A 13752-nucleotide genomic window follows, 5' to 3' on the forward strand; every position below is an offset into this window, starting at 1 on the left:
AAATAATTCAGATGAGATAAACACCAAGTAGCAATGGTTCCTCGGAGCCTTTTTGAGTGTGGTAGCTACTTATTTGACTATAGTATAAGACTCAGAAACTGGCTTAGTTTGTAATCCTACAAATCTTCTACAGAGGGGCCTTAATTAGAGCATACGCTTTCCTATGTCTTTGAATAACATTCTGTGGTTTGCTTTGCATGCTTGGTTGGAGAGATAGGATCAGCATCACCAGTTCTTTATTTACGGTGCTCTAACTCTAAAAGCAGCAAATTGGACTCACTGATGTGGCAGCTGATATCTTCCCCCATGTCTAAATCATATTGTTGGCAGTAAATTAGATCTTGATGATCCTGGACATATTCCCAAGCCTCTTCTGATCTACTTGTGTTGTTGGCCAGTGCTAAGCTAACTAGAGTTAGTAAGTCACAATAAGCCGTTCATTTGAACAGGGAATTGTGAAGAAGAAAGCACTGTAGAGGGGGACGTTTAGAAGGAAGCAGGAGTGTTTTTTTTTTTTTAACTCTTATGTTTCAATCTGATAGGTTTTTGGATTTTATACATTGTTACATACTTACAAACTACACAGTCCTATTTTTTTCATTCTTATAAAGTACCTGGAAATATGATGTACTTAAATATAGGTAAAATTCAGTCTTGCAAGATGGAAAATGTGAATGTACTTAGCACTCCTGAACAGTGTACTTAAACATGATTAACATGGCTGGGTGTGGTGGCTTACCCCTGTAATCCCAGCACTTTGGGAGGCCGAGGTGGGTGGATCATTTGAGGTCAGAAGTTCGAGACCAGCCTGGCCAACATGGCAAAACTCTGTCTCTACTAAAAGTATAAAAATTAGCTGGGCATGGTAGCATATGCCTGTAATCCCAGCTACTTGGGAGGCTGAGACAGGAGAATCGCTTCAATCCAGGAGGCGGAGGTTGCAGTGAGCTGAGATTGCATCATTGCATTCTAGCCTGGGCAACAAGAGGGAAATTCCATCCCCCACCAAAAAAAAGATTAACGTGGAAAACTTTATGTTATATGTATTTTACCACTTTAAAATGATGAAAAAATAGGCAAAAGGTAGCCAGAAAGCAATGATATATGTTTGCAAACTTCTAACTCACTTCACTCATGAAAGTTCCTACAAAGAGTGTAAAATATCTTTAGTTATATAACTTCTTAGACAATTGGCCCCTTTAAAGCCCTCATAATAACTTATTTCCTGTAGGTTGGTTATATGAAGAGGAGGATTTTGCCTGTTGGGTTCAACAAATGATGTGTCCCCAGTGTACAGAATAGTGCCTGGCACAGAGAAAACACACAATGAATACGAGGCCACATTTCTTATTGTCTGGTAGGACACGTTATATGCTTAAAATAAAAAAAAAAATGAACATATATATTATTATGACTCTACATTCTAGAAGACATTTGTTATAAGACATTATTTTTTAAACATAACTCACAGTCCATTTCAAAATATATTTTTAATAAAGACACCCTTTACATGCCCATACAAGTATCTCCCAAATCAACATCCCACACCATTCACTGCTCTCTGGAAATTTAGCTGATGTGTGGAGTACAAAAGAATTTTTGGATTCCAGCAAGATTGGGAAACTGGGCTATACCTTCCCACTTTTCTTCACAGTGGGAAATTTCATGACTTTTATTTACCCAGTGAGCACTGCATAAGCCTCAAAGGGGAACTCCAATATGCTGTGCTTCCCAAAACTTTCAAATTACACAGCAGGGCTGGGCATGGTGGCTCATGCCTGTAATCCCAGCATTTTGGGAGGCTGAGAAGGGTGGATCACTTGAGATCAGGAGTTCGAGACCAGTCTGACCAACATGTCGAAATCCTGTCTCTACTAAAAATACAAAATTAGTCAGGTGTGGTGGCGGGCACCGGCAATCCTGGCTACTTGGGAGGCTGAGGCATGAGAATCACTTGAACCCAGGAGGTGGAGGTTGCAGTGAGCTGAGATTGCACCATCGCACTACAGCCTGGGCAACACAAGTGAAACTCCATCTCGAAAAGAAAGAAAGAAAGAAAGAAAAGTCATATAGTATTGTGAGTGTGTACCTGTGTATAAGACTTGTTAAATATTTCTTGGAAAGAATGTTTCTTAGGCAGAGTGTTCCAAAATGCTCCAAAGAGTGTTTAAGAAAATGCTGCTTCATCTAAAAACCAGAGTGTTGATTCTAAGTTAATGATGCCATCTTCTAGGTGGAACCATGTTAAATAACTAGTTAGTTGGTTGATGTCGCTCATAGAGATGCCATCCCTTTGGATAATCTAATCGAAGACAGGTTTAGAATTCTCAGAGTCACAAAGAAATCCATAAATCCCCTTTCAGTGTTAATTTAGCTTTCTGACACTGAGATACCCTTAGAGAAACAGCATTCTTAGGGCTATTTATTTTCATGTCATACACATTCTCCTAGCAGTCTTCCTTTCTGCTATTTTTATCATAACTCTCCAATATCCATCTGCAAAGGTAAGCACAGTTATTTCTAATCTTAAGCCATTCATTTCAGTTTTTTCTGCAAAGTGAGACTACTGGTTTTCTGTTGAGGATCAGGTAGAAAAACATGTTATGTGGTGTCATGTTTTTGTATCATATTTAAAACATACCTCAAATAGATTTAGGTATACTTCAATTCTCTAGTTAATGTGTACTCTGTAAATTATGTTTAAATTGATGTTAGTAAGATGTAGCTGAAATTTAAATATAGGTTTGCTGAGTTGAGTTTTGGTTCTTCTTTCATTGGGCTATAGCTATTTGCATCTTGCTAAAAATATTATGTAATTCAAGCAATTTAGCCAATGTAGTTTTGTGATGAGTTCTTAGAAAAGGGAATTGTCAGATCAAAGAAAACATACATTAAAAATTTTGATATATAGTGTCAAAATCTTTCGAAAGGCTGAGTCAGTTACATTTTTCATGTGGGAGTTTCTGTTTACTCATGCCCTAGACAACCATGTGCATTACTAAATATTAAAAGTTATTAACAAGTTGTTCCTCCAATAGTTTAGATTACTTAAGTGGGAAGCTATTTTCAGGACCTTGCAATTTTTTTTAGACATGTAGAGTTCGATTTTTGTAAAATATCCTGTCTTTTTCTTCCTTTTACAAAAACTGTTAGTTTCAAAAAAAAAAAAGTTTTTCATACTGGTTTCTAAAAACTCATTGTATCTTAAAATTAGCCTTAATTTATTGACGTATAACTTAGCGTGGAATCAAATTTATAGTCATGATAACACTCTTCTCAGTCACTTACATGCCTCTATCTATTCTTTAGTAGGAAAGAAGGGGACAGAAGTTATAGCTAACACACTGGGAATTCAACATAAGTGGTGTATTTCATCTGTGCCTTTCTTTGCCTGTACCACTATTTGCTTTACTTCCCACTAGAATTTTCTTTTTTGTCGAAATATGGATATGCTCATGGGAAAATGTTACACACGCAGAAGTCATCTGCTATGAATGCCACAGAAAAAAACAGTTTGAGAAATATTTATCTAGCATTTTATTCCTTTTTCCAGTTTGGAGTGGGGAGGGGGCTGGATAGAGATAAATAGAAGAAAGGGGAAGATAACTCAGATGTATGGAGGTCAGATGATTTAAGAATCATGACGTTCAACAAAACGAAGCAGAGACCCTTTAGATTCCTTAAATTTGTACCCTTTCCCTGATGTATTAGTTCTATTGCCCTGGCATTCCATTTCTTCCTCAGATGCAAGCAAGAAAACACAGCATCCTAAGAAGCTCCACAGCATTCTTGATATGGTTTCCCATAAAAATTCCCTTGATAATTAGCTAATATAAAGCATTCACATGAGTTTATTTGGAAATTGGCTGATGTTTTGTTTTCCCTGTTGCTGCTGTTGAAATAGTTTGAGTCTGAAATCATTATGGCTGTGGTTACATTTCTTTGGCCAAAGGATGTTGTGAAAGCCTCCATCACCACAGAAACAGATGAATATTCCCCTGCTCATACTGGAAAAAAGTGAATTGGTGACAGCAGCTTTAGCTGCTTCATGGGAGGCCCTGAGCCACCACTTGGGCTCGTGAGTTCATGTCCCCAAACACAATGATCCATTTCCTCTCCTGCTGGTCCCAGGAACTTTTGTGCACTGACCAGCCTTTGTGAATTTTTTTTAAAAATTATTTTTCAGATCTCTGATGTCTTTTGTAAGAAAGATGTTCTCACTATCCTTTCTGAAAAAAGAAACCTCTTTAATGAAGCTGAGGATTAAAATTCCTAGGTTCTGATTTTCTGAGTCATAATCTTTCCAACTCCTGTTACAAATAATGAATGTAGTAACAGAAAATTTATAAACAGAAATAAGCAAAAAACAAACAAATAAAAAAGAAATGACTCACTATGTCAGCAAGGCCATATTTATCCTGTAGATATTGTAATGAATAGCTCATTTCTTTTATATGAACTTATGTTTTAAGATCTTTAAAAGCCTGGGTTTAATTAAAGATAACGAAAAAGAACAAAGGATTAATGGTTTTAATATACACAGATAATATAGTATTTTGGTACCGTGAATCATTCATCTTTATAATATTAAAAAATATCAAATATGGGCCGGGCACAGTGGCTCATGCCTGTAATCCCCGCACTTTGGGAGGACGAGGCAGGTGAATGAATCACCTGAGGCTAGGAGTTTGAGACCAGCCTGACCAACATGGTGAAACCCCTTTCTCTACAAAAAAATTAGCTGGGCATGGTGGACGCCTGTAATCTCAGCTACTCGGGAGACTGAGGCAGAAGAATCACTTGAACACAAGAAGCAGAGGTTGCAGTGAGACAAGATCATGCCACTGCACTCCAGCCTGGGAGACAAAGTGAGATTCTGTCTAAAAAAAAGAAAAAGAATCAAATATGCAATGCAGCAGTGCAGCTGAACTCGGCTAACTTCAGAAGACAGGTCTTAGTTTGGTGTCTTACTGCATTTACTGCTATAACAAAAATGCCATAAACTAGACAACTTATAAACAACAAGCATTTATTTCTCTCAGTTCTGGAGGTTGAGAAGTCCAAAATCAAGATCGTAGAAGATTCTGCCTTTGCTGAGGGCCTGTTACATCTAGATGGAGTCTTTTTTTTTTTTTTTTTTTTTTTTGAGACAGAGTCTCACTCTGTCACTCAGGCTGGAGTGCAAGTGGCGTAATCTTGGCTCACTGCAATCTCTGCCTCCTGGGTGCAAGTGATTCTCCTGCCTCAGTCACCTAAGTAGCTGGGATTACAGGTATGCACCACCACACCTGGCTATTTTTGGTAGACATAGGGTTCCACCATGTTGGCTGGGCTGCTCTCTAACTCCTGGGCTCAGATGATCCACCTGCCTCAACCTCCCAAAGTGCTAGGATTACAGGCATGAGTTCTAGATGGAGTCTTCTCACTTTGCCTAGATGGAGTCTTCTCCCTTTGTCTAGATGGAATCTTCTTGCTTTGTTCTCACATGGTGGAAGGGCAAGGACGCTCTCTGGGGCCTCTTTTATAAGGGCACTAATGTCAATTATGAGGCTCTGCCCGCATGATCCAATCACCTCCCAAACACCCCACCTCTCACTACCATCACCTTGGGGAATATAATTTCAACACACAAATTTTGGCAGGATACAAACATACAAACCATAGTATTTGGCTATTCAGTTAACTCAGTCATGAGTTTTTTGTGAAACATCACTTAGCCTCTTTAGGCCTTAATTTGCCCATTTCTAAAATGAGGGTTGTTGACCTCTCAGTTCTTTTAAAAATCCATACTTAAATGTTTCTTCTCAAAGGCAAACACTGTGGAAATCTCCGTACCCACAATCCTAATTTTGTAAGTGAAAAGACCAGTTAGAAGAGCTTGATTTACCATCTCAGAAAGATAAAGAATGTCAAATTAAATATTGTGTTTAGTCACAGATAGCTTCTGTTTTTTGAGAAAACTGAGAAAATGACTCTTCCATTGCAAGAACCCTATCTGTTGCATAGTTCAATATTTTCTTTTAAAATTTGGTCACAGTTCTGAATGTCTTTTGACATATAGTAAGATAGTATCTTTTTTTCCTTGTAAATAATGGTTTCATTATTTTTATTTTACAAATATAAGTTCTTCAAGCAAAATTCAAACAATTCATTTTGGGGAATTTTCGTCTACTGTCTTTATGAGTACTTTTTCCCATTGCATTTATTGATGTCTCCATTTCAGTGACACCAGTTTTGCTTAAATTACTACAATTGTTTCTCTTCCATATTAATAACATCTTATTTCTTAAATCTCTATGCATTTGCCTCCTGTGTCTATGCAGTTAACCTAAGGCTTTCCATATAAGCAAAAGTTTTAGTCAAGAATGTTTTTCCTCTTCTTGTTTCTAATTAATTTATTAAATACATGTGCAAGAGTGTTGCTTTCATTCTTAAGATATTTCTATAAGCCTGTAATCATTATTTTTATTCTATTATTTTATCAACATTTCTTTGATATCCAAGTCTTATTGAAACCATGTTTTTATAGTGCTCACAAGGGGATCTACTTCTATTCCTTGCATTACATTTTTTTTCTAAATTTTCTTCTGTGTTTTTTTCTACTTCTGGTTCCCTCCATCCCCTAGAATATTTGTCCCCCTCTCTCCCTTCTCTAATTCATTTGCGTAGTTACCAGTTCTTTTCATTTTGCTCAGGCTTGTTTTGTGGAGTTTTGTCAAAAGCTTTAACTTGTTCTAAATTGTACAGATAAACTCTATTTGGCATCCTTTTTGGATCATCTGGGAAGATTCTTGGCTACGGATTGAAGGCTTGTAATTATTTGTAGGCAATATTCACAGGCTGAGAATGTGAACCTTGGGGAAAGAGAAAGAAAGAGATCAGCTTGAAACTGCCCTTGGCAAGGGAAAGGGACTTGGGGCTCTGCTCTAATTTCTTCTAATCTTTCTTTAAAGGCCTGTTCCACCTGATTAGGGATGCATCCTATTTCTATGAGCTTTAGTTCAGTCTCTAAAAAAAGTGATGGATGAATTGTCAAGATATACTACTAGTGCTGAAACCTTAATGTCCTAACTCCCAATATTTCTTATCTGATGTTTCTTTCAATCTCAGCTGCCATCTATGGTGGGATGTAGGACCTGCTACTTTTATGATTCTTCAATATTTTCTCAGGTTTGTGTTCAAAATTTCATTTTGTTCAATTTTCTTTTCAAACACTGGGATACAAGTATACATTCTCAATATTTTGTTGAAGAATTTTTTCTTTTAAATGCTACTTCCAGAAAACATTGAAAATGGAGTTATACTGTACTAGAATCTCGTGTTCTTTTCCTTGACAACCATTTTTCAAGTGGTAGTAGGTTCTACCTATCTCTGAATGAATATGAATTGAAATTTTATATGCATACTTTTTACAGCTTTTGTTAAGTATTCATGTTAGTGTTGGGAGAGAAAATTTCTCTATTCTGGTTTATTCTGCCAACTGTACCTGGGAATTTAAATGGTGTGTTTTTTTCTTTATAATTTTCTTCCTTCATCCTTTTCTTCTTTTGTGTTGTTATCACACATTAACTTATTGTAAATATAATGTAACATGATTTTTAAAACTATAAACTTTATTAAAAGGTGCATCTTATTTCTGTTATCTATCCTGCAATTTCCCACCCACCTCCCATAAATATTAACTGCTATAACTTCACATATATACTTTCAAATGTTCTTTATGCATATAAAATAACGAATATAGCATTTGATTTTTCTACTTTACACAGAACATGCCATGTTATATACTCTGTCATGCTTATTATTTTTTCAATGTTTTAGAGAGTTTTTCACATAGGAGCACAGAAATCTCCTTCATTATCTTTTTAAAGAATTTTATTTAAAGTTCAGGGGTACATGTGCAGGTTTGCTATTTAGGTAAACTTGTGTCATGGGGATTTTTTTGTACAGATTATTTCATCACGTGGGTATTAAGCCTAATACACATTCATATTTTTCTTGATCTTCTTTCTCCTCCCACCCTCCAATGAGTCCCAGTGTGTGTTGTTCCCCTGTATCTGTCCATCTGTTGTCATCTTTCTCCTCCCACTTATAAGTGAGAACATGTGATATTTGACTTTCTGTTCCTGGGTCAGTTTGCTAAGAATAATGGCCTCCAGATCCATCCATGTCCTGACAAAGGATATGATCTTGTTCTTTTTATGGCTGCACAGTATTTAATGGTGTATATGTACCACATTTTCTTTATCCAGTCTATTATTGATGAGCATTTAGGTCGATTCCATGTTTTTGCCATTGCAAGTAGTGCTGCAATGAACATATGTGTGCATATGTCTTTATAACACAACGATTATAGCCCTTTGGGTACATACCCAATAATGGGATTGCTGGGTTGAAAGGTATTTCTGTCTTTAGGTCTTTGAAGAATGGTTACACTGTCTTCCACAACGTTGAACTAATTTGCACTACCACTAATGGCCAAGACGGCCAACTAGAAGCAGCAAGTATGTGTGGCTGTAATGGAGAGGAACAGAAGGGGTGAGTAAATACAGCACCTTTAACTGAACCATCATTACTTTTTAGAACAGCCTCAAACTCCATCATATGCATATGTCATAACTTGTCTTCTATTGGTAGATATTTGTTTTGATTTTATTGTTCTGATATTATAAATAATATTAAAAAACATTATGCACAATTTTTTAAGTTTGATGTTCATAGAGGTTTAACAGTTTACATTCTCCATCAACTATGCATGAGTGTTTGCCTATGACTACACCAGGAGAGTTTATCAAACTTTTAGATTATTTCATTATTTGATAAGTGAAAAGTGGTACGCAGTAAATCCTCACTTAACCTCATCGATAAGTTCTTGGCAACGTTTATTTTAGGCAAAATGACACATAATGAACAAAACCAGTTTTACGCTAAGCTAATTGATATAAACAAGTGTTAAGTTCTTATGACATATTTCTGGTCACAAAAATGTCACCAAACTTCTAAATAAAGACCAAAACATTTCTAATATTAATCATCGAAATAAATGTCAGCTATACATGCATTTAAGAAAGATTAATGAAAACAAGTAAGATAACGATCTGCCTAGTTTTCCCAGTTCTGGGTGGAGGTGGCCAGATCCTGTCCTGGCAGGTCAGGGTGCAGAGTGGGAGCCAGTCCTGGCCAGGATGCCATCACAATGCAGGGTGCACTCACATCCACATCCACGCTGGCTCTGAGTGGGATCCTGTAGACACACCGATTCACCCAATGTCAAGATCTTTGGGATGTGGAGGAAACTGGTCTCCCCAGAGAAAATCCACAGACAGGCAGAGAACTGGCAGACTCCACACAGACAGTGGCCTCATCCGAAAATCATTTTACATTTTCATCAATAAATCTAGAATGCATATAAAGAAATGACATTGACTGAAACAATGTTATTAGAGGACCTGCTGTATAAGCATAGTTGTAATTCATGCAAATTTGATTTTAAATATGTTTAGACATATTTTCATATGTTTAGAGGCCATTTATATTTTATTTTTCTATCTGTTGGGTTCTTTGTACTTGTTTTAATTTCAAATACTTTGTATATATCATGCAGACATCTATAGCTTATTCTCAACTCGGTGTGCTCTGTATTGAGGCAGATTTCTATCTATAGTATTAAGTTTAAGAACCACTGGATTAAGGGATGTATGCATTTATCCCTATGTGTATAGGAATATGAGTTTAATGAATATACAAATATGACCACCATTTATGATGTTGATTTTATCATCCTGGGACTACAAAAAGAATTACATTTCCTTTTTATCTCATATTATGACATAATCCTTGACTCTTCTCAGTATTGAAAACTGATTTTACTCCCAGGACTGCATATCCATTGTGCAAGTGCTAACCGCCGTTAATATAGAACTAGATAGTTACCTGCCAGGTACGTGGCTCATACTTGTAATCCCAGCACTTTGAGAGACCGAGGCAGGCAGATCATAAGGTCAGGAATTTGAGATCAGCCTGACTGACCAACATGGTGAAACCTCGTCTCCACTAAAAATACAAAAGTTAGCTGGGCAAGTTGTGTGTGCCTGTAATCCCAGCTACTCAGGAGGCTGAGGCAGGAGAATTGCTTGAACCGGGGAGGCAGAGATTGCAGTGAGCTGAGATGGCTCCACTGCCCTCCAGACTGGGCAACAGAGGGAGACTCCACCTCAGGAAAAAAAAAAAAAAAGAACTAGGTAGTTACCTTACAAAAAGGTAGATCTACCAAATGGTCCTGAAAGAGAAAGGCAAGTTCTGCCCAAGGCCATTTTAATTTTTATTCTAGAAGGCAGACATTGATCCCAATGTCAGAAATTACATTATTTCAATTTTCAAAAAATATATTTAGATTTTACAAAGGGGAGCCTGATGAACACAAAAAACACAAACATGAACACACACACACCTGATAGCCAGAAACTGTACACAGTTTATCAACGTATGCATGCATGCATGTCTGTGTCTATCTTCCTTACATTTATATATCCATTAGGTTAAAATAGTAGAATTTAATACAGAGTCAGCAGCTGTAAAAATAAAAAAGCACGTACTTTTTCATTGCACTTTCCTTTAAAGCCACATGGGGTTACATTTCCCTGCTCTTGACAATAGAGAAAGTTTCATAATTTTAGAAAGTTTCTTAGAAAGTTTCATAATTTTAAAGTTATTCTTAGAAAATCCTGTGGACTCCTTCCCAAGAGTAGCCTTGATTCATAATTAAGATTATTATCCATTAAAAATTGATAATAATTGTGTTTAAGAATCACAATGTCAAATAATAATAAAAAATAAACGTTCCCCTGTCCTCAGCGTGGAATTCATAGTGGAAGGCTGCAGTGGGGAGGTGGTAGCAGAGGGAGGGGATGAGGAAGTTGGGTCGGCTCCTTATTCTTTTCCACCTGGAGTCACCTCTGGTTTTCTGAGTTGGAGAAGTGAAAGAGAGTGAAGGAGAGAAATTCTTTTTTTTTTCTTTTGAGACAGAGTCTCACTCTGTCACCCAGGCTCACCCAGGCTCACCCAGGCTGGAGTGCAATGGCATGATCTCAGCTCATTGCAACCTCTGCCTCCCATATTTAAGCGATTCTCCTGCCTCAGCCTCCTGAGTTGCTGGGACTACAGGCACCCACCACCACACCTGGCTACTTCTTTGTATTTTCAGTAGAGATGGGGTTTCACCACATTGGCCAGGCTGGTCTTGAACTCCTGATCTCAGGTGATTCACCTACCTTGGCCTCCCAAAGTGCTGGGATTACAGGTGTGAGCCACTGCATCTGGTCAGGGGAGGACTTCTTTGGCTGGCACTCTGAATCCTGGGGTTGGTGCTTTTATGCATATATTTATATACATAAATGTATAACCAATGGTAGAATTGGTCTTCTAATTATTGGACAAATAATAGTTTCATTAAGATATGACCCTGAAATAGCTGATTAATAATTCAAGGGAAAAATAGTTAAATATTATGTAACAATATACTGCAAAATAATATCATAGATTTAGAAAGAAATTATAACAAAAAAAGCATACTTAAAAAGACTAGTAGAAAAGTTATGTAAATATTTACTTTACTCAAGCATGAGAAAGGTCATTCTCTACATAGAAGCATAAAAAAACAGATCATTAAATTATGCTGCACAAAATTAAGATATTCTACGTATCAAAAATGCCACATAATTGATACACAATCTGAGAAAAAATATTTACAAATAAATCAATAAATAGGTAGAGATAATTAGATATCCTTCTTAAAATAATTCTTAAAATTTGTAATCTCAATAGAAGAATCAGACATTTAATCATGTTTAGCAAATGTTTAACAGTACAGAAAAATTTGTCAGTGAAGATTGCACAGGCAATCAGTTGACAAAAACATGCTATGAAATGTTTTTGTGATGGAATTATGGACATTTTAAAATTTTTAAATATTTTTCTGAATTTTACATACAGAAAAAGTGTTGCATTTCTAAAAATACAAAACTCTGAAATAAAGTAAACACAATTATTAATATTCATTAAATCCATTTCAGAAGAATGGTGTGGGGAGATATTTGAATAATATATATGTTCTTCCTCTTAAATTTTTTTTAGAAATAATCATACTTGTTCTATTGAAAATGTGATGGCAATTATTCATTTCAAAAAGACTGTGCTTGCAAAGCTGGTTTGCATTTCTAAAACTGAGTATCCTATTATAGTTTTGTAAGCTTACAAAAGTGTCACAAGTGGGAAAGAAAGCACAGTAAGTTAAGTGTTGCCCTAAACTTTGTCATTGTGTATCTTTGAGTAAATCATTTTACTTTTCTACCTTTTAGTTTGTTTATTAGACACCTGAGCTTTGAGAGTTTTCACTTACATAATGTTTTGGCAGGTCAGGGAGACTCTTAATATGAGCAGCTAGAAGTGAATTTGCCTGGAAAGCAGGGGACCATTGAGGCCATAACTTATTTCAATATTAGCAGGAAGCCAGGTGGCGTAGTAATGCTTATTAACCAAGTTTTAGTCATGAGCATGGAGGAGTAAGGATAAGTATACATAATTTCTTTTTTGAATTTGTTTCTATTCATTTCCATAGTCCTGTGACTTAAGAAAGTAACAACACATAAATAAAAACCATAAAACATAATTTTTCTAAAATAATAACATTAACAGAACATGAGCTGCCATAATAAGAAACTCCGTTGTTTCTCACATCATCAGTGGCATCCAAGTAGCTGTGCAAAGTCAGGATAAGTGATGATGCCTGAGATCTGATACTCAAAAAATACTCTTCGATTACACTCATGAATGGGCTTTCTCAGAGAAACTTTCGAGAGGAAGGAATTTTGCAGAAGATTATTAAAAACACTCCAACAGTTATGGGGCAACAACAGGGAGCACATGAATGTTAATTTTACTTGAGTCATAAAGATACCACGTGTGGAAGACTTTTGGGAAATATGGATATTAAATGAGTGTACAAAATGTATATGTGCTCAGTTCAGACACAGCGTGATCGATTTTAAAAGAATTAGGAAAACAAAGCTCATTCCTTGGACTAGGTGTTCACTTGCTGTTCTCTCCTGCAAGGGCTACAAGCTTGCACTGTTAGTGCTCTGTGAGGCAGCATCTACATAAGAAGAGCAATGGTAAAAAGGTTTTTTAGAACACAAAGTATTTGAAAAGGGAAAATAAGGTCCAATTCAAATTGTTAACAATACTTCAAGTTATCTCCATACGTATAAACAAACACATATAATTGATGTAAATTGGGTTATATTATGCGTATGATTTGGCAACTTCATTTTTTTTTACTCAGTGTTATTCATCGGTAGCTTCCTAAAAGATATATATCATTCTGTTTAGGGGCTATGTAGTATTTCAGTGTATGGACAGATCATACTTACTTAACCAATTATGTATTAATGGAGATGTATGTATGCTACAACTCTTCATACAGAATACATACTATGTAGTTGGCAACTGTGCTGGACATTGTGGTACTATGATGAGCAAGGGAAAGATGATTTCTGCTTTAAAAAGCATATAGCTTGGTGCAAGTCTTCAAAATAAATATTCAGAGGCAAAAAAAATGATGACCAGGAGATACTGATCCTTCTGCCCTTGTGGCAACTGCACAGGGCCTTAGAGCAGGGAAGCATGTGGTTTAGTTGCTTCTGGCCCTGAGCATCCTTGTGTGGTGCTTCCCAGAGCAGAGAAGCAATTAACAGT

This window comes from Aotus nancymaae, unplaced genomic scaffold (genome assembly GCF_030222135.1).
Source record: "Aotus nancymaae isolate 86718 unplaced genomic scaffold, 86718_ANA_hifiasm-v0.15.2.pri h1tg000014l, whole genome shotgun sequence".
NCBI classification, from domain to species: Eukaryota; Metazoa; Chordata; class Mammalia; order Primates; family Aotidae; genus Aotus; species Aotus nancymaae.